Source organism: Pholcus phalangioides, unplaced genomic scaffold, assembly GCF_987345545.1.
Source record: "Pholcus phalangioides strain wild (caught in Gottingen) unplaced genomic scaffold, Ppha-v1.0 ptg000027l_1, whole genome shotgun sequence".
Classification (NCBI taxonomy): domain Eukaryota; kingdom Metazoa; phylum Arthropoda; class Arachnida; order Araneae; family Pholcidae; genus Pholcus; species Pholcus phalangioides.
In genome coordinates this window covers 4,091,504-4,117,433 of record NW_028301617.1, presented here as the reverse complement: position 1 = coordinate 4,117,433, position 25,930 = coordinate 4,091,504, and the positions used below count along the sequence as shown (strand labels likewise).

General features: G+C 40.0%; 1 non-coding gene across 1 annotated transcript; it reads left to right on the top strand.

Annotated features, from left to right (window-relative positions):
- Positions 1 to 16,944: 16,944 nt before the first annotated feature.
- LOC149068099 (U5 spliceosomal RNA) lies at positions 16,945 to 17,059 on the top strand. Its single transcript, XR_016195250.1, has one exon. It is a non-coding gene; the product is annotated as a U5 spliceosomal RNA (small nuclear RNA).
- The last annotated feature ends 8,871 nt before the right edge of the window (positions 17,060 to 25,930 follow it).

Genomic DNA, 25,930 nt, shown 5'->3' with positions numbered 1-25,930 from the left:
ACCTCCTTTCCATTACGAACTTGTCCAGTTACGCAACGACTGGTTTTTAGATGTTGGCGATAAAACGACAGCTATTTGGCGCTGATGCGCCTACGGAAAAAAAAAAAAAACCAAAAGTCGCCGCTTATAAGAATCACGTTTGGTTCAGTCTTTTTGATTCTTATATGCGATTGATCCTTATACCCGAATGTATTTTTTATGTTTCTCCTGTATAGTCACCACCGGGGTACGCAAGGAGTTGGGGGGGGGGGCTTATGCAACCGATAATCTCATTGGTTTGAATTTTTCAAGTTTTATAAAAGGACTTTTAGAAAACTTTTGTAGTGTAATACCGGCCTTATAGACATTATTCGTTGCCAATGTAGACTGACGAAAACGTTAAGCAGTAACTGTACTGTTGTCTGAGTGCCTCAATCATCGATGCTTCCCAAAGTGAGCAATAATGGCCGAGGAGGATAGTAGGAGCCAATACCTTCTGAAGCAGAAGGTGCTTGCTCTAGAACAGTGGTTCTCAACCTTTGGAAGCCCGCGGCCCGGTTTCATTTATTTTTATAAGTGGAAGGCCTGATCAAATACACGACTAATGGAAAATGAATGGGGAAAAATGAAATGGCAGATCAGTCGTGGCCCTGTATGAATGATGTCACGGCCCAGTACCAGGTCGCGGCCCGGCGGTTGAGAAACACTGCACTAGAAGGTGTTGGCACGGCCCGGGTGGTTCAAGAGAAGGTGTCCCACAAAAATGAGATCTGATTGAAATTTCCGAAAGAAAACTTGTATATTTGTAGGAAAGCCTTTTCAGGCAGGTACGGCCTCAGAAATCTCACTTAGCCCGAGGGGGGGTCTATGATTTTAGGACGGCCCTTAGGGGCAGGATTATTATTGCAAAGGTAAGAGTCACAATATAAGTGGTCCTCAAAAATAATCTTGAGAACAACAAAAGTATTTTACAAGTTACACTGTCAGTTTTGCAGAAAAAAACTTTTTGATTCTAATAAAGCGAAAATCTGATTCTTATAACCGATGATTTTGCCATGTTAAAATAACGTGGGGGGTTTTAATTTTGCCGATTTGATTCTTATAAGCGGTTGGAGAAAGAGGGACCAGATCAGTGAGTGACCAGAAGAATAACCTAGAGAGCGAGGAACCAGACCAGTGAGTGACCAAAAGAGTGACCTAGAAAGTTCACCAATACGTGGCGAGCAAAAGAAGGAGTGACCAAGAGCAATGCAAGCACGTAAATGACTGAAAGAGTGACATGCAGAGTGAGGGACTAGGTTCAATTAGTGACCAGAAGAGTGACCTTGAACGTGTGCAAGCTTGAGAGTGGCCAAAACAATGTCCAAGCATGTGAATGACCAAAAGAGTGACTTGGAGAGTGTGTGAGCATAGGAATCACCAAAAGAGGGATCTTGAACGTGTGCAAGCATGTGAATGACCAAAAGCGTGACCTGAAGAGAGATAAAGAGGAGGTCAGTGAGCGACCAAAAGAATGGCTGAGCATGTTAATGACCTAGTGAGAAAACGATTAGGTCCAAGTAAGTGACCAAGAGAGTTTGCACGCACGTGATGACCTATAGCGTATGCAAGCATGTGCATGACCAAAAGAGTAACCTAGAGATCAAGGGACAGGTCAGTTAGTGACTGAAAGGGTGGCCTAGACAGTGTGTAAACATGCGAGTGACCAAAAGAGGGACCTAGAAAGTGCGCAAGCGTAAGAGTGATCAAAATAGCGATCTATAGAGCGAATGATTAGGTCAGTTAGTGACTAAAAAGTGATCTAGACAGTGTGTGACCTAAAAAAGTGATCTAGACAGTGTGTGACCTAAAAGAGTGATCTAGACAGTGTGTGACCTAAAAGAGTGATCTAGACAGTGTGTGACCCAAAAGCCGAAACAGTGTGGAAACGTGTGAAAGACCAGAAGTGTGACCTGAAGAGGGAGGAGGACGAGGTCAGTGATCAAAAGAGTGATATAAAAAGTGAATGAGTATGGAAGGGACTAGCTCAGTAAATGGCGAAAAGAATAACCTAGAGAGTGTGTGAGCATGTGAATCCAAAAGCGTGATTTAGAAACAAAGACGTATTTCACGAGGGGGTCCACTTATAGGAATCAAAAAAACTTTTTGATTCTTATAAGCAATTTACAACCAGTGGAGTTGAGTGGGAAATGAAGGCTCCATCTATCGATGGTCGCCACAGGCTCGGCAGAAATTGTTTCTGACGTCCTTGGCCCGGATTCGAAACCGTGGACTCTTTGACGGTAACCTCCATAGTGGTAAGACGAACATCTTACTACTGCGACGCTCGGGCGGTCATCACACATGATAGAAATCATTTGGATTATTGATTTCTCTCTTTCTCTCTCTCTCTCCCTCCACATTTATCAAATTCACCAATGACACTAGGGGGTATTATGCATGATTAGGGATACGTAAATTTCGTATTTACGAAATAACCGCGATAAATGCGAAATTCACGAAATACATGTGATAAATGCGAAATTTGCCAATTTTGACGATTTGAATTTTTACTACTTTTCTGCGAAATCTCGATAATTTAAATTTTATCGTTAACTAGCTATAATACCCGGCGTTGTCCGGGTTTTCTTCAATGCGGCTTTTTGGATCACGTGATATCTCCCTCTTTCTTTGAGGGACATGCAAACCGTGTCTAAGTTAACCAATATGGCGACTTCCTACGCGACTCATGAAAGAAACAAATCTAGATTTAAAGAAACGTAAAAATGAATATATATATTTTTTCCCCTTTTTTTAAGAGCCGCTCAGTATTTCGATTCCCCCCCCCCCCCGAACTTCAAGTTATCCATCTCTGCCAGTTTCAGCTTCAAAAAATGCTTCGTTAAAGCTGTGGAATTTTTTTGATGTACTTTTTACGGGCCCATAATTAATTTTAAAATATCCACATGAATTTATGCAGCTGAATATCAAAACACAATACGGACATTAATTTTCATGCTTGAGAAGATATAAATAAAAAGTTGAAATCAATGTTATTTCATGAATATCCAACTCAAAAGTAGGTCCGGGGCTAATTACTTCATATCTAATTTTCTGGGTTTCGTATATCTCTAAGCGAACTAAATATTTCAAAAACCGAGAATTCAGTACAATTTTTAAAATTATTGATGTGACAGAAAACACCACCAAATTTTCGCATTTCTACATTATTTTAACACTGATTTCTATGAGGATCACCCTTTACCTGACCCTCAAAGAGATGATGATTATGGCATCTATTAAAAAAGTCTCCTTACTGGTAGGACTGAAAAAGTGGCAAACCATTACAAAGGCATAAACTGTTATACATATAATAACAGGATTAGAGAAGTGAAAAACCATTGTAAAGGCATATACACGTCTGAAACGCATTGCTAGGGAACCACGGTAACCAAAGTAAACGTTCGGAAAGTGATTGTTGAGGCCCAAAAACCATTGTTGCCCGACAGTTTTTTGCCCGTTTGGGGCACTTGCCCTGCTCTGACGAAATTTTAAAGTAGCCTATCGTCCATGTCGGGTCCCATTTGGTACATACACAAAATTTGGCGACGATCGATCTAAAATTGCAGATTTGCTGTAATTAACACCTTAAAAGAATACGAAACTAAATACGAAAATGAAGGATCTAGTAGCAGACTCAGCGCGTTACATGACTGCGTGCTTCAAGTTATTAAAAACACTTCTTGGTGACAACATTTTGCACTACCAATACTGCTGAACCAGACATGCACTACCAGTGTTGGGCGCATAAAGTGAATATTGTGGGTGACGCATTCATTAAAGAATTCAAAGAATATAATTCTGTTGTGGTCAAAAGACGAAGATAACTTTTTTTAGCACTCAAGAAAAATGAGCAGCACGTATTTAAGCTGCCAAAAAGAAGGAAAAAAAGTATCACGGTATAAGTAGGCTATTTATTGCTATAGCCAGTGCTGTCTTAAGAGCATCATGGGGCCCCCGGGCCAAGTGAGTTTTCTGATTCTACCTGACAAATTCTCGAAAAATTCAACCACTTCTCATTTTTCTGAGGCCCACTTCACTTGAGGCCCTCGGGCCGTGCCCGGGTGGGCCCATGCATTAAGACGGCACTGACTATAGCAGCAAAATTCTTCCCGACGCCTGTAGTAACCAGGCAGAATTCGTGGTTCAAAGGTGTCATTCACCTTAGCGAATATTGCTGCTTTTCTCAATAAATATGAAGACGATTACTCCAGCATAAGTTTGTTAACAATAAGTTTTGACAATAAAATTCTAGTATTCCTAAAATACGGGTTCAGTTGACTTTCGTTTCCGAGTTCTGTAGGAAAATTATGCTAATCCACAATTTGAAAGGATCAAACTTTCCATTCGCACATGTTTTGTGGATAAGTTCGTAGATTTGAAATCTTTTCGGCTCAAATTTCAAGGGTATTTTTACGAAAAAAGAAAATTGACAAATGAGTACAGTAGAGTCTCGTTTATCCGACATGAAACGGGCCGGAAGAACGTCGGATAATACGGAGGTGTTAAGGAAAAGCCTATTAAATGTCTAACTGTTATAATTTTGCACATTACGAACCTAATAATCATATTCACTGCAAAACAACAGGAAAAGAATTTAGTGACAGAATGAACTTGTATACAGTTACAGAATATTTTGAAGTTAAAATACAAAGTACTTAAAAAGTTCAGTCCTCTGATGATTTAAAAAAAAATTTTGTGATCGTATTCTGCTTTCCTGACGAGTGCCGTTTCTTCGTTGCCAAATCTCGCCATCTTTGCAGCATCATTATGCCGATTTCTGTAGCTTCTTATTGCTCAATGTATCTTATTGCAGTTTCTAGAGCCTTAACTCCGTTCGTAATGTGAAATTCTGAACGCTCAACAGTTGGTGCCTGATTCTTTTTCTTTTTGCGGTGGGACGTCGGATAAACGCAACTCTACTGTATGTTGGAATTGATGAACGGCGTAGTATTCTGCTGAAGACACAGCAGCAGCAAAGAGTTCAAATAAATTGACATCACACAACATCCAACCGGTGTCGTCTTAATGCATGGGTCCGACCGAGCACGGCCTAGAAACTTCAAGTGCAGAGGGGCCTCATGAAAAAGAGATCTGGTTCAAATTGACGAGAGAAAGCATTTCTAGCAAGGTAGAGGGAGGGGCCGCTCAGAAAAATCATTTTAGCCGATTGCCTATGATATGTTATTTTTCTAAAATATATTTTTATTTATTTTTTTTTTAAATTTTTATTTTTTGTGAACAAATACGAAATTTCTGACCTGAATTTTTAATAAAAGCGATAAATTTCAAGTATTTATCAAATTTGCCAACGACACTTGGTTATTATGCATATTCGCCGGTAAAAGCGATAAATGTATCGCACCTACCCAGACGATTCGTCAATATGCATAATAACCGCTTATTGAGCATAATAATTGATTTATAACATTTACCGTAATACATGTATCTATTCCATAATATAAAATCGCATACTCGAAAACGGACTGTTTCTAACCGGTTACGCGTTTTGGTGAAGTTTTCATTTAACTCTTGAATATATCGGGAACCGTTTGACCCATCGGGACCAAATTATGTGTATGTAACGCCCGAAAAGCGTGGCCCCCACATCCTGCAGTAGGGCCCCTAGGCTGCGGTATTTGGGGGCCCCCCTCTGTGGTTAATTTATAGTGTGAAAAATCAAAAAGTGGTAAGAATCGTTTCGGTCCTTGTCAGCCCTGCCCTTGGTGGGCAATGCCGAGAGGTATGTATACGTATAAAATACATAAATCACCAGTGCTCGCAACACACGGGGTTGGGGTACCCAGGGCGTGGCATTCCCATATACCACATATACCTTCATAGGGAAGTTACAAGGTTTAATTTCCAAGGGCCTTTGACGGATCTCATTGTTTTCTTGCAAACATTGAAAAATTTGCAATAGCGGAAGCCCAAGATATATCCAGTCTATGGGCCCCCGCTAAAATTTAAAATTCTGCGAATTGGGTCCCGGCTTCTTGATTGGAGGAAATTGGAATTAATTTGTTGTTAAAATGAATACAAATGAAAAATTTTCTAAACCTTCACGGGTCCGACAAGTCTCCAGGTCTGGGGCCCCATGAAAAAGTTGCGGGGTCGTGGATGAATCTCAATGATTTTTGTTGTTTAACATTGTAAAATTTTCAACATTTGAAGCCCGAGATAAATCCATGTTTGGGCCCCCACTAAAAATCTGCGTATTGGGTGCCGGGTAATTGGTTGGGGCCCTGTATTTTATTCGTTGTTAAAATGAATACAAATAAAAACTGTTCGCAGCCTTCACAGAGGGGATGTCCGACAAGCTTCCAGGTGGGGGGGGGGGGGGGGGGGAGAGACCCATGTGGAAGTTGACAGGTTTCATTTTGGGAGCCCTGGATGAATTACATTTTAAAATTCTGCGAATTGGGTCCCGGGTCCTTGATTGAAAACCTTGTAATTTATTTGTTTTTAAATTGAATACAAGTGAAAATTTTTCGTGGCCCTTACGGGGGGGGGGGGGAGTTTGAAGGGCTCCAGGTCGGGGACCCATGGAGAAGTTGGCAGGTTTCATTTTGGGGCCCTGGGTGAATCTCATTATTTTTTGTTGTTTAACATTGTAAAATTTGCAGCATCGGTAGCTCGAGATAAAACCAGTCTGGGATCCCTCTAAAATTATGCGAATTGGGTCCCGGGAAATTGGTTGGGGCCCTGGATTTCATTCATTGTTAAAATGAATACAAATGAAAATTTTTCGTGGGCCTCGCAGAGTGGATGTCCAACAAGCTTTCAGGTCGGGGGGGGGGCATGTGGAATTTGACAGGTGTCATTTTAGGGGCCCTGGGGGAATTACATTATAAAACTGCGAATTGGGGCCCTGGAGTTTATTTGTTGGTAAATTGAATACAAGTGAAAAATTTTTGTGGCCCTCACGGGGGGGGGGGGGGGGGATGTCCAACAAGCTTCCAGGTCGGTGATCTCATGGAGAAGTAGATAGGTTTTAAGGGCCCTGGGGGTCTATTACGCTCATGTCGTTATGCCCGCGTTTCAAACGTGTTTGGGGTTTGCGGTGCATTGTGGGATAGATTTACGTCACCATCGCTAAAGGTTGATTTTTCTCACATCGTTACTAGCGATTTTCGTTATCGACATCGCTACGTGAAACGTTAACTAACGAGAACCGGAGACCACTCGTTATGTTCGCGTTACGGAAATAAACATGGCCGCTCGCGCGTACATTTTTCGATGGTTAGAGCAACGGAGACAAATTAGTTAGAATAGGAAATTATTCATTCATTATTAATTTATCAAGTTGTTCATTATAATGAATAATAATTCTCTGAATTACATTACTTAATTTAGTAACATGATTTAGAGACAGCATTATCGTTTAAAATGTTATCTGTACACATACTGATTGGAAAAAATTATTCATAGTGGTAAATCGTTATAAATTATTATACTCGGTACAAAGATAAATCACTCTACACAACGTTATTATTTTTTTAAATCTTGTATGGAAATGTCTTTATTCTAATCTTAAACTCATCTCAATATAAGAATATTATTTAACTGGTAAATCTCTCTATCGCGATGTTTTCAAGACATTTTGAAATTTGCTCAAAATTTTTTTTACATCTCGTTCAAAATCGACGTCAATATATATTTAAACGTCTCCAGATTTTCCCCTTCTTAATTCGTTTAATAACATTGATATTTTGTAATATGAATTAAGTGTTGCTACTTTCTGTGCAGTACACAGAAGTGTAATGCAGTAAACACCATTACACACACACACACTATACTCTGTACACTATAAAAAATCAAAGTAAATTTTATTAATCAACAAATAAATTTTTTCTAATCCTTGAGTGCATTTTCTGATCGGAGTATAAAAAAGATGTCAACAACAGTGTAAATTTGGTGGTACTTCATTTTCATGTGTGAAACAAGAAAACCAATTTTCTAATTAATGATGTAAATAAAAGGTTACTTGTTCTTGATTTTGACTTAATATCAAGACGGTAGATAAATGTGTTAAAAACATGGTAAGATATGATATTTTTGATAGTCGTTTTGGAAATTCATAACATCATTGAACTTCAATAGAAAATCATTTTTTAAACGTAATAATTTAGAAAATTTCCCCGCGCCAGTATCATGTGCGTGCATAGCCTACCTTTTTCTCAAATGTTTGATGAAAATAAAAATAATCCGGATGAATTAAAAAAAATGCAGCTTAGAAAATTAGGGACAACCAACACACACTAACGCGTACAAATAAATAAAATAATAATAACGCACGTGCTGCAGCACTCGTTGATAGTGATGATGATTATCAGCAGCGGAGAAAATTATCCGATTGGTCCATCCCTTTCGGAGCTAACGCAACTCTCGGACCAGGGAGTTTTTCGTAAAATAGATAACGAAATACCGCTGGTTGCTGAGAAAAATCAAGTTTTTGACGATGGTCGCTGAGATTTGCGTTATGAGGCTCGTTGAGAATTTGCGTTAAGGGCGTGACGTCACTAACGACCTCGCTGTATAACGACGTGAGCGTAATAGACCCCCTGGATGAATCTCATTGCTTTTGTTGTTTAACATTGTAAAATTTGCAACATTAGTAGCCCGAGATAAAGCTAGTCTGGGGCCCCCCATTAAAGTTATGCGAATTGGATCCCGGGAAATCGTTGTTAAAATGAATACAAATGAGAATTTTTCTTTGGCCCTCACGGGGAGGGGGGGGGGGAGAATGTCCGCAAGCTTCCAGGTCGGTGGTCTCATGGAGAAGTTGATAAGTTTCATTTAGGGGCCCTGGATGAATCTCATTGTTTTCGTTGTTTAACATCGTAAAATTTGCAACAGTGGAAGCCCGAGAGAAATCCAGTCTGGGCTCCGCTATAATTCTGCGAATTGAGTCCCGGGTCCTTGATTGGGGGCCCTGGATTTTATTTGTTGGTAAAATTAATACAAGTGAAATTTTTTTGTGGTTCAACAGGGCTCCAGTCCAGGGAACCCCATGCAGTTTTCCGGGGGTACTTGATGAATCCTATTTGCTTTCCCCTTGATTATTGTAAAATTCGCGAGTAAGCTGGTGCTTTGACGTATCAGTTTTCATAGAACTCTGATGAAGTGGGCGAAATAAACAATATATGTTGTGAAGAGAAGGGGAGGATTGGCCACCACAGGTGGAGGAGGCAGCAGAGCCCCCCCCTCCCAGTATATATATATCTGAATATTTTTTCACTTCTATCACCACAAGCGCGGGGCCCCGTGCGACCGACCGCACCTGTCGCAGATAGGTGCCCCCTAAGAGCGGCTCTTGGTCTGAGCACCCTCCCCCAGAATTCGTTCAGAAATCATCAAAGTTTTCTACATGGAGTTCAAAAGGAACACCCACAGATCCGAAAAACTTTCGACGTCCGTGATGTCACGTACACTCGGGATAGTCGCGGAGGTACGCGTGCCACAGGATGGGAAGCTCGGCTCTATCCTGAATCGCTTCCATTCAGAGCATGTCTTTCACTAAAAAAAAGAAGAAAAAAAATGAGCCAATTAGTTCGTTGTGGAATCTCTCGCACACGAAAAAGGCTGAAAAGTCAAGAGTTCATCCCGGGATGGTCAATGGTCAATAAGTTCAAGAACATTTTCCTCCCTTTTAAATTTGATCACGCCATCATCACATGGCGTTTTCCAGCAGGAAGATCGGATATACGCTCTATTTGGCACATTTCTTTTTCACAATAATCAGCGCTTTGGCTCGAAAACAAAACGAAAAAAATAATCTCACGTTAAACACCCTGGTTTCACGGGAGCAGTTTTTTTCTTTTCAGCCGCGTACAACGTGAATCGGCCGGTGCAACACGCCGTCTCCCTCCCCCCCTCACCAATACTGAAACAAACAGGTATGACTGATTTGCTACACACGCAGCGCAACACAAAATAATTTCAAAATGAGTGAAAGAAATAATTTTTTAGAATCAATTAAATGGAGGAAAGATAATTCTAGAATCAAATAAATATGAAAGATATAGTTTCAGGATCAGAATCAATGAGAGAAGTAATTTGCGAATCAATGGAAGAAAAAATTTGAGAATCAATGAAAGAAATAATTTGAGAGTAAATGAAAGAAAAAATTTGAGAATCAATGAAAGAAATAATTTGAAAGACAAGGAAATAAATAAATTGAAAGCCAATGAAAAAAATAATTTGAAAACCAATTAAAGAAATAATTTGAAAACCAATTAAAGAAATAATTTGAAAACCAATTGAAGAAATAATTTGAAAACCAATTGAAGAAATAATTTGAAAACCAATTGAAGAAATAATTTGAAAACCAATTAAAGAAATAATTTGAGAGTAAATGAAAGAAATAATTTGAGAGTAAATGAAAGAAATAATTTGAGAGTAAATGAAAGAAATAATTTGAGAGTAAATGAAAGAAATAATTTGAGAGTAAATGAAAGAAATAATTTGAGAGTAAATGAAAGAAATAATTTGAGAGTAAATGAAAGAAATAATTTGAGAGTAAATGAAAGAAATAATTTGAGAGTAAATGAAATAGATAATTTGAGAATCCAGCGAAAGAAACAACAAACGTGATAGTGTCACGCTAGCGTTTTATGAGGAGTCCAGATTCGTCGCACGCCGCGTTTTTTTTTTTTTTGTAGATATTCTATACATTTTTCCGGTGCTTGAATGCTTTTATCGTACACTTATACAGGGCCATAACTAGCATTTTTGCCGCCCGGGGCAAACATGATTCAGCCGCCCAGGACAAAATTTTTTTTCTTGCCCCCATAACTTTCAAATTCCATAATTCCATAACGGTGTTCTTTGTTTCCCCCTAAAACTACCGTTCCCTAAATTTTGCCTCCCGGGACAGCTGCCCTTGCGTGTTAAAAAAATACAGCAAATATATATTTTTATAAAATGCATTATATATAATTTTTTCATTGGACGGACCCCGGTTTAACGGATCTCTCGATTCATCGAAGTTTTTTAGAAGGCCCCGTGCGAATGTTTGCGTAAATCTCAACCCCGATATACAACAACGTTTTTCTTTGATTCAACGGGGGCACCAAAATGCGTGCTTGACCCGGCTTACAAGGTATCTTTATGCGGCCCTGTATACATATGCATATAATTATCGTTTTTTCTTTTTTTTGCAAAAATAATCAGAATATAAATTATCATTATTTTATTGATTTAAATAGCCAAAAATATACCATATTCTCTTTATTTTATCTCAAATGATAAATTATCACAGAAATTAATATGACAAGATATAAATATGAAGCCGACCGAAAAGCAGATGCGTCACGCTGCACAAACGTCATGAAGTTGTACGCGTGGTCCGCCCACATCGGTGGGGCTGACAGGGCTCCAACCCTGGGGCCCGGGACATTCTCATTATTTTTTGCTTTTTGTTTTCACGCTATAAATTAACTATGGAGAGGCCCCATGAAAAGTTTGGTTCAGGGGCCCTGCTTCAGGATGTGGGGGGGGGGGCATGGTTATATGTTTCTGCCTTACGTTAAGGGCCCAATTCGGGTCACGTGGAACAAAAAAAAACAAAAACAAAAAAAGAAAACTTGCTTCTATGAGATAAAAAAACCATTTTCTCTGTTTGGGGTCATTCAAATATTACGTCAGCATCGAGGGGTGGGGTTTCCGATTTGCTGACTTTTGATGACAAGGGGGGAGAGGGGGTTTGGATGATGCTTACGTCATCAACCACCCTGTACGAAGATATGAAATATTCTTAATGGCATCTTACTCTGTGCTCAAAAACAGAAAAAACCTTTCGATAGCTATTGGGAACCTGAGCTAACGTTTTCCCTATTGATAAGTCCCCTACAGAGCCACTTTGATCATGTCGGATCGTTCAAGTGCTCTGGAAATGTGTCCGGGCAGCTTAAGTGCTCTGGAACTGTGCCGCGCATCACTCAAGTGATCCGTAATTATGCCAAGAATCACTTAAGTAATCTGGGAATGTTCCGCGGGTAACTTGAGTGATGTAGAATTGCATTGGGGGGCCGCTTAAGTACTCTAAAATTGTGTCACATGTCACTCAAGGGATCTCTAAATGTGCCACGGATCGTTTAAGTGTTCTGGAACTGTGCTGCGGGTTACTTAAATGATCTTTGAACGTGTCCCACGGGCCTACTTCAGTGATCTGAAAATGTACCACGGGCCACTTGAATGCTCTGGAATTGTGCCACGGGTCATTTAAGCAAAATGTAAAAGTGCCGCTTAGTTGATTTTTACAAAATTGGGTTTGAGGGGTTTAAGCCACATCAGATAAGCTTCAGGAATCCATTTGGTCTGCTGGTCAATGGTTCACCATATATGGCTTAAAGGGTGGGTCGCAACGAATTTCTTAAAAGAGAAATTTTGAGTTCTTACCCTTCAAATAGCATTGAAATTAACAGAAATTGATTATAATAACATGCAAAGGTATTTTCTTCAGAAATTTTAATTTAAAAATTTTTTTTTTTTCGTCTGGGGGAGGGAGGTACACGAGCCCCCTATGCCCCCCCCCGTACGTTTCTGATTCCACCAATATGCGTTAGGAGGTAGGGGGCGAGGGGATCAAAAAATGGCTAAAAATTTGCTGACGTTACACTTGAACGGTCCCTTTCCATGTGAAACCATTAAAAAAAAACTAGTTTTCCAAAAAGGAAGAGAAACACAACAACAAAAGAAGGGCAAACTGCGACGTGCAGTGCCGCTGAATGGAAGCGTTTCGAAAGAGAACAGAGTGAATAGCCACTCCCCCCTCATTTTTTACAAAGAGATCGAGAAGGAGAAAGCGCCAAATATACCCAGCGGCACCGATCCGCTCCGAGTTAGTTCGCCAACAAACTTGGCCAAGGAGCTTCTCGGTACACGAGTTTTGAGATGCAGTTACGCTCTACGAACAGCCGGTAAACTAAGAGACCGGAGGAGAGCTGGCGAGAATTTTGTGCGTTTAACGAACGGCAGCCAACACTGATCAGATCGGCCAAACGTAAGCGATCACGAACAGCTGCGCCAGAAACACACGCTTCCATTACATGGGTTGCACCAATTTTATTATATAGTGTAACATTTTTAATTCAACGACCAATCAACCGATGAAATTTAAGACAATTTTTGTTTACGTTTTTAATTAAATTATAAAATGATGAATTATATAATCATTTTATCTGCGAAATACTCGATATTTAGATTATGTAATCATAAAAAAGCCATTCTATGAAACTTCCTTCTGATTTTATAGTTTTTATTCACGTTTTTAGATGGCGCAAGCATCCAATCCGTGAGTGAGGTGGGTACCCGTTGCGGGGTAGAATCAGGCTCTCGATCTTAATTCATGGAGGGTGACCCCCCCCCCCCCTACTTTGTTGAGCTAGAGAAAAGATGAAATACATTTTTTTGTTTGTTTCAAAAAATTACCGAAAAACTGAAATTCAGTGAAAAATGATAATTTAATTTTTCAATGATCTTCCACAACTGTAATTCAACCATTTCAGATGGGAGGAAACCTCACTTAGTAAAAAATTGATGCAGTGACATCTAGTGAGTAAAATAGTGTCAACGATCATTGATCCATATGGCAAGAAATCCCAAAGCGAAACAGTGGCCGACTTAATTCATGGGTCCACCCTGGAAGCTTCAAGATAGGAGCCTCTTCATAGGCCTATCTGGCCCGTCCGTATTCCTACAATAGGCCCATAGGGCTGGGCATGGGGGAAAACTCTGATGCTGGTCAGTGCCGTCTTAACGCATGGGCCTACCCGGGCATGACCCGGGGGCCTCAAGGGAAGAGTGGCCTCAGGAAAATGAGAAGTAGTTGAATTTTTCGAGAATTTGCGAAGCAGGGCCTCAGAAAAATCACTTGGCCTAGGGGCCCCATGATGCTCTTAAGACGGCCCTGTGGCCCGGGTCGATTAATGTCAGGGCCTGGCATCAGCCAGCGGCCCGGTGGTTGAGAGTACACCAGTCTCAAAGAACAACACAAAAGAATTAATATAAAAACGTGAGAATATACGATGGAAAACACACGAAGATGAAGAAAAAAAAAAAAATCCAATTACTAGCTGGAATCGAATCTGCAACCTGCTTCCAAAGCTACATTAAAACTTTCAAACTGCTTTGCCTTCGGCTGATATTCTCTCAGTTGGTCCCGAAAGGGATGCCAGTTTCGGTTCTAAGTAAATACAGTCGAGCACACTTATAACATACTCCGGATGTAACACACACCGTGGGTGTGACATAAAGTTGTATAATCCTTAAAATCTGGCCCGTTCACGTCTATATATATTTACATCTGTCCAACATACACTGCTTACAACATACATTGTGGATATACCACCACCACCTTGGGGGGGGGGGGCCCCGAAATGTGAGAAAATGACCGAAAAAAGGGAAAAAGATGGCCAAATCCATTGTTCTGTCACTTTCGTCCCCCCCCCACAATGAAAGTGGTCCCCCCCGAACGAAATTTCTGGCTACGCCCCTGACTCCCACTCTGTCCCCAGAGGGGGATATAAGCTGTTAAGAAATCATGCTGGAAAAGCCTTTCCAGCATCCAGGCTGGGAGAGCTACCACGCAGAGGTTGCAACAGCAGTAACCAACCCCCAGAGCAATCAGAAAAGCCAGCACAAAGTGACGTCCGACATCACTTCTCCGGGTGGGAACATATTATATGACAATATTGCTACAAAAATCTGAAAATTACGACAGCGGAAAACATCAATGAACGTCAATGTTCGTCAATATGACACGGAGCAAAAGGTAGGATATCCGATATTACATTGATACAGATAACAGATTTACATCGATTAGATACTACGTAGCAATAACATTCCTCCATGAGATATAATACGGATGGCAGAGGAAATAATTATGAACTTCAATGCCCATCTGTATGTACAATTCAGAGCAATATTATAGAAAAGAGATGGAGGTAGATATGACATGTTTTTCCGAGATATATATATATATATTATATACATATTATATACAGATGGGAGGGGGGGGGGCAGAGGGAATCATTATGAACATCAGTGACCAACAATACAATGCTACAGTTACATTATAACATTCATTTACAAATGCTTATATACAGTATTAATAAATTCTAACGTTTATGTGCGAATTATTCTTCTCTCGGGTCGAAATCTGGATCGGAATCTGAACTCGTATCAGGGGTTTGCACATTAACATAGTCAGTTGGTACTGATTCCAGCAACGAAAAACTTAATATTTGATAGTTTGGCTCGTAGGGGAAGTATTTTTAAGTATTATTTTCTTCCAGGAAACTATGTCTTCTGAAGGTTGAGTTGCTATATGATGTTCCTTGGTGAGCTGACAGTCCGTAGCGTATAGTGATATGGGTTGCCCACTTTTCTACATTTACAAATACAAATACAACGCCACAACAGGCAAAATCCCAACGAGGTGGCATTTGTTGGTTTTTCAAAGAAATCTGCTCAAGTATGCGGGAAAGAGGCCTTTATCTTTATCTGAAACCGACTATAGCTCAGGTGGGAAAGAGGCCATGCTCTATGAAGTAACGTACCAGCTCTTTGGTCCATTTCCTGGGTTTGAGAGATACTTGCGGTATAATGTCAAAGACATTACGGTCTTTACTGTTTTTTCATTTATGCTGCCATCTTTCCATAAGATCTCCCATTGACCCTCTCTTCGCCCAAGATTTCGGAAGAAAAAGTGAGAAATCAGTATGGGATCGCTGTGTGGCGTCTTCTGCAGTCTTGTCCGCTAATTCATTTCCAGAATTTCCTTCATGGGCCTTGACTCGTTTAAGCTCTATATTGCAATTCTGGAGCAGAATATTCCTGATGTTTTTTGCCATAGAATGTTTGGACAGCGGATCACGAACGGGAAGCCTTGGAGTCACAGAATATCACCACTTTTTGGCAGAATTCAATGGCTTTATTACATGCCATGAGAAGAGCAAACAATTCGGTCTGGAAAATAGAATTGTTGTCGTGTAATTTACATGACCATCTGTAAGTCACCAGGTTATCCTGAATAATAATGAATGCAGAAGCCACTCCTCCCTCCATTTTTGATCCATCTGTGTATATAGATCTGGATGAGTCCTTGAAGGGGCGTAGCCAGAAATTTCGTTCGGGGGGGGGGGGAACCAAAGTGACAGAACAATGGATTTGGCCATGTTTTTCCCTTTTTCCGGTCATTCTCTCACATTTCGGGGAGGGGGGAGGACCAGACCCACCAAGTCTCCCCCCCCCCCACGTCCTTGAGTCCCTGGCATGATTTAGTGTTGCCTTCTTCCAACAAAACTTGTGTTTCTAGAAGTCCCTCTGCCGGGTGATGTGGCCATTCAATTCAAGGTCTCTGCAGTTACAATGGGAAGAGGGTCTCTTTGTTTGTCCTGTGGATAGCCGTATTATTTCTGAAGAGAATACTTGATTTAGCCTCCAGGACTGTAAAAATTCCCTATTTACAGATACATACATACTTTACGATTACTACAAATATATATCCATATTTCTTATGAGCATCTTTTTCTCAGCCATCTCATTGGGCATTTCGTCAGTTGTGTGGCCTTGTATTCATATATATATTTTTTTTTTTCATAGGGCCGGAGGGACTGAGCATAGGGGCAAAAATTTAAATCTAGCCTAGCCTAGAAATGATTGAGCTATTTCAATGCCCTTTAGATATATGTAATGTGCTGCCATCTAGGGAGAATATACCAGCCATATGTTCCTAATAAAAGTTGACAGTTATGATTTGACTGAACACTGAGTAAAATTCCTAAACTTCATTCTCACGATAAATTGATGTATAAAAATATTAAATAAAGCATTATTATTTACAGAAATTTGTGAATATATTGTCAATTAAAATTTTAAAAAGGTAATTACGTATGTATAATTTCTACTTCACCGTTTGGTATGCTCTGGCTTCTCTTCAAACATCGAGATAATCTTTCGCCTTTTACTAAAGATTACCGTGGAGAGGAGCAACTTAATGAGCTTGAGGAATTTTTGGAAGCTCCGAAAGGGGCTTAATTTTATCTCATGTAGTTGTATGGAGAAAATGTCGCATTAGTTTGAGACGCTTTATTTCTTGTGTTCGGTATTCTCATTCCTAGTTTCATGTATACTTTCTCACAACTGCTAACTTTTGAAAATGAGTATTCGGGTGATTTTCGCGCAAACCCGTATTTTATGCTTAAACCACTCTCTAATAAACACAATAGGGATTTCCCAAACATAAAAGTTAAAGCGTAGGGCTTATGTGGTAGCTTTTTGACATATTTGTTCACCATTTTATAGTCCAAATTGCTTGAAAGTTACTAAAAATGCTGTGTACACAACACTTTTTTGTAACACCAAGTTCATTTAATTAAGCCAGGAAGGATCTTCAGTTAGGCGTAATCTGAAACAAAAAACGTAAGTCTGGAAAGTCTTAAAACACTTAAAAACCCTAACTCGAAAATTTGAATAAAATAAACCAAAGCACAAATAAAAACAGTGTACAGTACGCGCAACTTTTAACCGAACGATGGCGATATCTTGGGCTATATTTATTGTAAAAGAAAGGTACACTCAAACCTGTTTTTGTGCGATTTTTTTTATGCGATTTATGAAAATTTCAATCAAATTAGAACATAACTGACAAAGTTATCAATAAAAAAAAATTAGTAGGTTTGATCGGCCATTTAGTTTTTTCGATTTTTGATATTTCATCACATCGTTACGCTAGCACATGGCATCGGCGGAGGTTTTAATACTTTCAGTGAAAATGAACTTGTCGAAATGATTCAGGATGAAACCGTAAGGGATGATGACATTATAAATTACGTAACAGATATTACTGATGGGCAAGAAGAACCCGATCATATGACAGCAGATAAAATCTATGCAGGACTCCAACTTTGCAGTAAATTAGAAGGTCATTTTCTTGCAATCGATGCCAATTCTGAAAGAACTTCAAAATTTCAAAAGGAGCTTCAATCTTGTATATCTGGCTACCGAGACATATACAAGCGTCTAGTGAAACAACAGTCGTCGCAAAAACTGATCACCGACTATTGGGTAACTGAAAAAAAGTCAACTCTAAACGAGTGCGAGGTAGTACCTTCAAGTGACGAAAGTGATTTTGTTTACCACAAGAAAATTCGCGTATTGTCAGACTACGAAGGATAATGATTATACATTTTGAACAGTTTTGTATGTGTAAAATAAGTACATATGTAAATAAAATATTTAAAAATGTTCGCATGTGTATTTTCTAAATCAGATTCCAAAAGGTTTGGCGAGATTCCAAGTAGCTGCCCAGCCTCGTGTCTTGATTTCGTTTAAAAAAGCAATTTCTAGTTATTTCTTAAGATTTTGAGTTATTTTCTACGTGAGACTTTTTTTATGCGGTCCCTATCCACCCCACAAAAAAAAATTTTTTAAAATGTGTTGCGAAAAACATTTTTATAGCTACTCGTGAAGTTTTGTGCGATTTTTTTTATGCGGTCCCTATCCACCGCAGAAAAACAGGTTTGAGTGTAGTGTATGGTTTCTTTTGTCAGTGGACGCCATCTATAAAATCTTGTTAAAAATTTTTACAAAATCATTTTTAACATTCAAATTCGAAAAGTTTTGCAAAACTTTGAAAAAATTTAGGATTTCTATATGCATTCCTAGATGTCACTGTACTGTATTTTATGTCAGTGTGCGCCATCTATAAAACCTTGTTGATAATTTTTGAAAATTATTTTGAATATTCAAATTAGATAATTTTTAGACAATTTTGATAGAATTAAGATAAACAAAAAAATATTTAAATGTTTTCTTTTCAGACTACATATAATAATAATAGCTAACTGTTGCTAAAGGTAATATATTTGATATAATATTAAACATTTGAAAATGTAGGGAATGCTCACATAAATACATTTAAGGGTGTATAATAAGGCAGTTAATTCTGTCAATATGAAATAAAATATTAAAACAAAAGCGTCAGAGGGCGCTCATATCTTACCGAGAGAGAGATGGCAGGAAGACGAGCAACAGCTAGAAGGAGGCAAGGTGGTGCTGCTACCTGAAAATGAAGTTCGTAGGACACACAAAGTAGTAGCTTTCAGTGCAGATTATTATCGACTTATTAATGGTATCTAAAACTAAATGCTTACTACGAATATGGTAGGAAAAAAAAACTAAAGAAGCAAACTCATCGGGGAAAGGCACTTCCCCATTTATGCATAGTGTTATATGGTATATTTAGATTTTTAACTCTTAGTGCATTAAGTTTACCGTTACTTAATTTAAATAGAGGAATGCCGTGATAAGAGGGGGAAAGGGGGTGAATAACCACCCAGGTTCTTTTATAGTTTCTGAGATTATATTATTACCAAAAATAAAAAAGAAAAGCCATCTCAACAAATGACAGGATACAGTGAATCAAGCAAGACAACATTTCAATAATTAAGAATTTAATTCTAAAAAAAATGAACCGTTAGTTCTAGGGGCCCCTTTTGGAACGAATAATATGAATATTACAGAGATATTAATAGCTGTACATGGACACACCGCGAACGGCGGCATCCCTGAGCGGATATCCAGGATTGGACATTATCGTCAGATGACGGAGACAGCAAAAAGTGGGGGGGGGGGTATCCGAAAGATAGGTAAATTTAGAGTACTTTACCGAACTGTCCCTCGGAGGATGAAGACCTCAGCTCGTTCTCGGGTGGAATGCGAATGGTCTCAGGAAGACGGAAGGCAGGTGTCACTCACTGGAGCGATACGGACGGATCCATGGTGGTGGCTGAGATGACAGGTCGCTCATAGATGAAGTGCCGAATTTTCCGTCTTCACTGGTGAGATCTAGATACTAGAGCTCGCCACGGGTTGTTGATCCATGCTGATGTTCCGGTGGCTGGCTGATACCGTTCGTCGGGATGTGTCGCTCTTTTCAGTCGTTTATTGGTAATGTCTGGAACTGGAGCTCGGCATATTGGCAGGTAGTAAGGCCACGGCCCTGTCGCTGATCCATGGCGATACCGGCTTTCGCAACTTCCTCCCGGATGGTTGAGGGAGGGGAGCTTTTCTTCAGTCGTGGGCAGGAGGATTGTTCGGACTTACGGGGGAGTAGGTGGCGAGGGGGCCACGCAGCTTCAGGCTCAACATCTCTCAGTCCCCCAAAAAAAAAGGAAGCCTCGTCTTCGTCAACTTTTCTCTGGACCTTCAACTTTCCGGCCTTCCGATTGGAGGCGGAGGGGTCACCAGATAGCCACGTCATGTCCTCTCGATGAAAGCGCGCGAAAATGGTGACTCACCCCTGGGGGGGGGGGAGAAGAGGAGGAGGGACTAGGGAAGGGAGAGCAGCAAAGTTTCATGTCGAAACACGATCATGATAGAAATCTGGAATTTTATTTGCCGCTCATGAGCACGGGGAACAGAGAAAATGTCCACAAATGAGGGATTTAACAATTTTAAAATATATAAAAAATAATACAATTTTCAGCCTCGCTGAAACACATAATAATTAATAAGAGTAATTAGTGACTGTGTGTAGTGTTTGTTTTTACGTGTGGGCCACATATGAATAGGGAGTATTTACGTGTGTGTGTATGAAGAATGATAATCACAAAAAAAAAATACCACTACACCTTCCATTTTTCCCATTCTCCATAACAATAGTATGCAGCATATGAGCTGGATTCCATACTCAAAACTGAGTACCTTGTGTAAACTCCTTTTTTTTTCTATATATATAATCACGAAGTGTATAATCTTTATAATACTTTATCTTCCCAGACCGTAACTTTGTACATTATTATTGTGATAACGCTTTCTACGAAAAGCAAGGGACTGTAGAGAGATAGAACCGCTCACAACCGCGGACTGATGCAAAGCACCTTACTTCCGTTACCTCAAAAGAGGCAGAGTTGTGTCGGGAAAGGTAGCAAAGATTTATAGTGGTGGCGCCGCGTGCCCGCTAGTTTCGAATCACTCGCGTCGTTCTCCCCATGAAGACAGCCATCAACTCGATGCAACGTACCCATTTGACAAAAATGGGTGACTGAATCCAATGACTAGGGAGAAAAATTGCACTAGCGCCCAGTGGCACATAAGGGCCGGAGACCGCATCCTGGAATTTCGAAAGAAGTGTGGAAAAGACTTATGGGCAAGAAAGAAGAAGAAGCTGCATGTTGAAGTGGGAGAGATTTGAGAATTGTCTTAATACACAATGTATACAAAATATATATACAGCGCCTCGACTGTGACGGGAAACGAAGAAACAAAGCCTCCGTCCACAGTCCTGTTTCCCTTTCCTTTTACAGAATATGCAATATATACACGCACAGAAAACATACAGAGCCTGCACTGAGACGGGAATAATCAAACAGATCCTTAGTTGACAGTGCTGGACATTCACATTTGAATTACACGCATATATTATTTACATTGCAAACATTTTCCTTTTTTTAAATTATTGAGAATGCACATAAAAATTACTATGAAGGTAGTATTGGGTGCAAATATCACCACGAGCTCATACAAATATATATTCAAGGTTACAAAATTATTATAATTTTATAAAAGTGCGGCGGGAATAATCAAACACAGCCTCCGTTCATAGTGCTGGGTGGCAGCGATCACATTTGAATTACCCACACATATATTTACACAATATATTTATATAATACACACCATTTACATAATGTAAATTTCCCTTTTTATATAATTGTTGATACACATAAACATTACTACGCACGATACATATATTGTAAAAAATGCCATAATGAGCTCATACAAATATTCAAGGTTACTAAACCACCATCATACTATGAAATTGTATATACAAAAACATTCATAATTTATACAGGGTGTATTACTAAAATATTATGGTTTAGGAGCCTAAGTGCGCGCCCCTCTATGTTGGATCTGCATCTGTTTCAGATTCTACTTCCGAATCACCAGTGGATTGTTCCCTGCTTTCAGTTATTATCAAAATAGTTTCTTTATTATTTATCAGATATCCCAAGACTTGCTGTAGTTTCCTCGTTGCAGATCTTTGTAAAATAATTTTCCGTTTCCGCAAGATCTCTCGTCCGTTCGGTGGCGCCTGTAAATGGTATCCCTTTGTGTACTCACACTGTGTCCCATAGTGTATCACGCTTCCCGGATGGTACTGGTCTGGCTGATTTTGAACCTTTGCATGTATTCACCGAATGGACCGTGTTCTGTGAGGAACATTACTATTTCTCTCGGCATGACTTCTTTCATTTTACTCACTTTTGGTATAACGTCGAAGACCTTTCTTCCAGTTGTGCATATTTGCCAAAGGTGTTGCCATTTCTCTGACACTTCTTGCGAGAGCAGATTTTTAATGTAGGATGCCGGCTTTCATGTTGATGTTTTGTGGCCTCTTTTGCTGATTTATCCGCCATTTCATTCCCCTTAACGCCTACATGAGCTTTCACCCATCGCATTGTAATCTTTCTGTTGTCCATTAGTGTTTTTCTAATATCATACACTAGGCTATGAGGGGATTCCACGTCTCGTATTGCCTGTATACAGGACATGCTGTCTGTCTTTACAGTTGATTTTTCTGCAAAAGTTTTTGCATAATTGACCACCATCCAGATTGCGTATAACTCTGCTTGGAATACAGTGTTGTTATTGAGCAATCGGCAGTATTATATATATATGCACGGAAAGTGCAAAGTTAACAATGTGAATACATCGAGAATATTCTGGTGAGTTTTTGAGAAAATACAATATATCTTTGAATGTGATAGGACCAAAAACACGTACGAAAACACATATCGAAAAAAACACGTACAGTTTAAAAAAAAAGGGGCTGCAGGGGAAAAAAATGCATACTTACAAAATTGGCTATGCATGATTGGCAATACTTTACACTTCTGTATAAAGAGTAACAGTGCAAAACATACTGCATACAAAATGAGTGACTAGGAGATGAATACACACGCCAGTCCGTTTTTGCATTCCAAATGTCATAGAATACACAATTTTTACATAAAAATAGATGGGGAAACAATCCAGTTATACATACAAACTATATGTAATACGCAAGCAGCTAGGGAAAGCATTACGCACCTCCTAGTCCGTAAGAAATTATGGAGGAAATAGAGGGGTGTGACTATTGTGGTCGCATGATACATAGTTGCAAGGGAGCATACAAAGCATATATGCACGTATAAGTCTCAAAACCACACAAAGAAGAAAAGTGTGTAACGGGATTCAGTTAACAATGTGAATACGTCGAGAATTTTCAAAGGAGGTTTTGGAGAAAAATACAATATATTTTTGAATGTGAAAGGACCAAAGTATCGAAAAATACACATACAGTTTAAAAGAGCAACGCTGTCCTTTGGTTGTCGGATGGCAGGAGCGATTTTACACACGTCCGTCCACTTCGACTTCGGACGGAAATTAAGGCTCAATTTTCTCATGTTTGTGTGGTAAAATGGTGTTAGGAGATGGCGATCAAAATACGCTATTCGACTGATAGGCCCGCCATCTCTTGACCAAAATTGTGCATATTGAATTTTTATCTTTTTTTTAAAGACAACTCATTCCTTCGACATGAGCACTGAAATGCGCTGAACTCAAAACGACTGTACGTATGAAATAAAATTAATAATTCACATGAATAACATTATATAGGTTTTTTTTAATATGATACATGGTTGGTTCATCGTTTCTTAAAGTAAAAGTGTATGAATAATAATCTCGTATGCGAAATTCCAGTCTCGCCACAGAGAGCTACTTGTAAACTCGCTATAGCGATCGCCTGTAGTGGGTATATAGTGTCAAATTGTTTAATGTATTCTCTTGCAGGGGTGGAATTACCGCTGTCGGGCCAACGAGGCTTTAGGATCACGTGATATTCGCGTTCTCGAAAGGTAGACACGTTAACCAATATGGCAACTCATAAAGAAACAAATCTAAATTAAAGAAACGTAGAAGTGAATCGTTTTATTTTTCTTTTTGATGCACGCTTCGATATCAAGAAAAAATTCTTGAAATTCAAGTTATCGATCTGCTTGGTTTTGCTTAAAATGCATCATTAAAGCTGCGGAATCTCTTCAATGTAATTTATGGACCCATTATTAATTTCAAAATATCCTAAACCAGCGTTTCTCAACCTTTTTTTTGACTCGGGAACCCTTTTCAGTGTATAATTTCTATGCCGGAGCCCTGTTTGACTCGAGGAGCCCTTTTTTGTACATAATTTTTATGGCAGAATTTTGTAAGCCTCTCTTATTTACTTATCTATCAAATTTACTAATTAATTTTATTTTCCTCGAGTCGCCGCGGAACCCCTAAGAGGTACACACCGAGCCCTTGAGGCTCTGCGGAGCACCGGTCGAGAACCGCTGTCCTAAACTATATGGATTGATGCAGTTATACATTGTATGACAATACGGACACACTAATTTTCATTTTCGGGCTTGAGAAGATGTACACTGAAGAGCCAAAAAAACTGGTACACCTGCCTAATATCGTGTAGGGAGCCCGCAGAGGTGCCGCAACACGACGTGGCATGGACTCGACTAATGTCTGAAGTAGTGCTGGAGGTAATTGACACCATGAATCCTGCAGACAGGCTGTCCATAAATCCACAGGAGTAAGAGGGGGTGGAGATCTCTTCTGAACAGCACGTTGCAAGGCATCCGAGATATGTTCAATAATTTTCATGTCTGGGGATTTAGGTGGCCAGCGGAAGTGTCTAAAGTCAGAAGAGTGTTCCTGGAGCCACTTTGTAGCAATTCTGGACGTGTGGAGTGTCGCATTGTCCTGCTGAAATTGTCCAAGTCCGTCGGAATGCCGAATGGACATGAATGGGTGCAGGTGATCAGACAGGATGCTTACGTACCTACTACTTCACTGCACACCAACTCCGGTCATATACCGCCATACACCAATTTCCAACCAGTGGAGTTGGGTGGGAAATGAAGGCTCCATCCATCGGTGGTCGCTCTAGGTTCCGTAGGTAAAGAACTTGCTTCTGATGTTCTATGCCCGGATTCGAACCCATGGACCTTGATGGTAACCTTCATAGTGGAAGACGAGCATCTTTACCACTGCGCCACTCGGGGTGCTTACGTACCTGTCACCTGTCAGAGTCATATCTAGACGTATCAGGGGTCCCATATCACGCCAACTGCACACTCCCCATACCATCACAGAGCCTCCACCAGCTTGAACAGTCCCCTGTTGACATGTAGGGTCCATGGATTCATAAGGTTGTCTCCATACCCGTACACGTCCATCAGCTCGAACCAATTGGAACCGAGACTCGGCAGACCAGGAAACGCAGTCCTCAACAGTCCAATGTCGGTGTTGTCGGGCCCAGGCGAGGCGTAAAGCTTTGTGCCGTGCAGTCATCAAGGTTACACGAGTGGGCCTTCGGCTCCGAAAGCCCATATCGATGATGTTTCGTTGAATGGTTCGCACGCTGACACTTGCTGATGGCCCAGCATTGAAATCTGCAGCAATTTGCGGAAGGGTTGCACGTCAGTCCCGTTCTTGCATGATCTTTTTCCGGCCGCAGCGATGTCGTAGATTTAATTTTTTATCGGATTCCCGATATTCACGGTACACTCGTGAAATGGTAGTACGTGAAAATCCAAATTTCACCGCTACCTCGGAGATGCTATGTCCCATCTCTCGTGCGCGGACTATAACACCACGTTCAAATTCACTTAAATCTCGATAACCTGCCATTGTAGCAGCAGTAACCGATCTAACAACTATGCCAGACACTTGTTGTATTATATAGGCGTTGCCGATCGCAGCGCCGTACTCTGATTGGTTCCATATCTCTTTATTTGCATACGCGTACCAGTTTTTTTGGCTCTTCAGTTTTAATCAATCTTATTGCATGTACATCAAACTCAAAAGTATG